At 47.4% G+C, this 2,500-nt stretch overlaps 1 pseudogene; it reads left to right on the forward strand.

Annotated features, from left to right (window-relative positions):
- LOC140454696 (28S ribosomal RNA) overlaps nucleotides 1-2,500 on the forward strand; it is an 8,019-nt pseudogene that overhangs the window by 2,772 nt on the left and 2,747 nt on the right.

Raw genomic sequence — 2,500 nt, forward strand, 5'->3', positions numbered from 1 at the left:
AATATGAGTGCTTGCAATCTGCCTTTGGTAGATCAGTCCGGTTGGGAAGCGTCCCGGATAAGCAACCTCCCCGCTGCCGCGGTTGTAACTACGCGCAGTGTTAAATTCAATATCTGCAGTTACATAGACACAATACGATCCACCTCAACTCTGAGAGACGAGGGGACCGTTACTCAGGAGGCTTACCTGTCTCCCATCGAGGATTCTGGTCTGGCAGCCAGAATCACAGATCTCGAGGGACAAAAGGAAGCAGACGAAACACACGTGATGGAAAGAGCTGAGAGGACCGCCAATCCTCCAGCGGAAGGTAGCATTCCAACTTTAACCTTCTACAACAAATCTTTCCAAAAGATGAACAAAAAAGGACAATAACAACGTCCTGGATAATAATACCGATACTATCGTCGTTACACCATCAGACAATAGAACAACAACCAATACCGAGACTGTCGTTGTGCCTCCATCTCACGATAGAACGACAATTAAAGAGGTCGTAATACACTACCCGGTCGATGGGCTGCTGTGCAAACCCTGTAACACACTCTTTCCGAACGTCAGTCTCTTTGCTAAACATCGAAGGCGCTCGCATCAAACCAAGACCTTTAGAACAAAATGTTCACGATGCCAGAAGACGGGTGAATTTCACTCAATTGCCTGTCACTATCCCAAATGCAAAGGTCTTTTGCAGACGGTGATGGGCGAATTTCAACGTGAAGTCTGTGAGGCCAACTTCACAACAAAAAGCGGCCTTGGGCAACATGAAAGGCATATGCACCCGGTCTTGAGGAACAACAAGCACATAGAGGCTGACAAGCCTACAGCAAAGAGACGGAAAGGGTTGTGCTCCGAAGAGGAAGAAATCCTCTTGGAGCAACTTGAAATAAGCCTCGCTGGAGCCAGATTTATCAATGTCGAGATTGCAAAAGTCCTAACAACTAAGACTGCAAAGCAGATCTCAGACAAACGTAGATTGCTCCAGAAGAAACGGCTAACACAGGTAACAGCCCAGACAACCCCGAAAACATCAGAAAGAGAGGAGCATGAGACCATACAGGAGGAGGAAAATGGCTCGGCTGCACCAGAAGTTCAACAATTCCCATATAAAATCCCGGCCAAACTCCCTAAACACAGGGAAGTTGATGAACAGATCAGATAGGCCGAGGAACTACTGCAGAAAGCCAACGATCCACTCTGTATGGCTCAAGCTCGGGGGTTGGTAGACTGTATTACAGACGAAATATACGGTGGTCATAACGGGAAACAACCCCGCAGACGGCAAAGAGAGATAAATAGAAAGGCCGAAAAGAAGGGCAACAACAATGGGGCGAAGAAACGTTATGCCACGAAGAAATGGCGTATAAAGAGGCCCAAGAATTGTACAGAAACAACAGGCGCCAGCTAGCCAGGAAACTAATGGGTGCACCAGATACATCTCAATGCCCCATCTCACGAGAGGAACTTGAAATCAAATTTCGTGAGAAATTGTCCAAGGCGAATAATAAAGCGGACATAAAGAACTTTGCTGGTTCTGCTGGCCATGTTGATGAAAACCTACTGCTGGGACCAATCGGTGAAGAGGAAGTTGAAGAAGCCCTGAGAGGAATTGATAGACACAGTGCACCAGGGCCGGATGGCAAAAAGCTGAAAGATCTAGAAGCCATCCAGGAGACTGACGCCTCCCGTATACCTCGACTCTTCACCCTTTGGTTAAAAACGAGATCTATCCCAGAGAGCCTGAAAAAGAGCCGGACAGTGCTCATTCCTAAGTGCGAGGACCAGGATCGACTTAAGAACCTAGACAACTGGCGCCCCATTACAATCGGGCCAATGCTTCTCCGGCTGTTCACTAAAATTATGGCAAAGAGGTTAAGCAAGGCGGTTAACATCAACCCGAGACAGAAGGGGTTCCTTGCAGCCACACCTGGCTGTAACGAGAATATTGCTATCCTCAAGAATGTCAAAGGCTCAAAAAAGAACAGAAAGGAGCTAGCCGTTGTCTTTGTCGATCTGGCCAAAGCTTTCGATTCAGTCGGCCACAAACTACTCATTGGCTCGCTGAAGAGGATGAAAACACCTACGGCCTTCGTGGATCTGATCCGCGACCTCTACACCAATAACACTACGGTGATTGAGGGCAAAGGCAAGCCCACGGATCAGATAAAGATCGAGAGAGGCGTGAAGCAAGGCGATCCGCTTTCACCATTGCTATTCAATATCGCAATAGACCCTCTGATCAGTACCCTGGAGCAGGCAGGCCAGGGCATAACAATGCCGTACGGAGACAGGATGGTTAACTGTACAGCATTGGCTTTCACAGATGATATTGCACTACTGAGCAACTCTCACGCCGGGATGCAAGAGAACTTAAAGATCCTCCAGTCTTATTGTGATAAGACAGGCCTAGACATAAATGTCAAGAAAACCAAAGGCTTCCACTTCACATGCAAAAGGAAGACCTTCATGAAAAATCATGAGGCAAAATGGAGGATCAGAAACGAAA

The sequence above is a fragment of the Chiloscyllium punctatum genome, chromosome 29 (assembly GCF_047496795.1).
Source record: "Chiloscyllium punctatum isolate Juve2018m chromosome 29, sChiPun1.3, whole genome shotgun sequence".
In the NCBI taxonomy this organism is placed as follows: domain Eukaryota; kingdom Metazoa; phylum Chordata; class Chondrichthyes; order Orectolobiformes; family Hemiscylliidae; genus Chiloscyllium; species Chiloscyllium punctatum.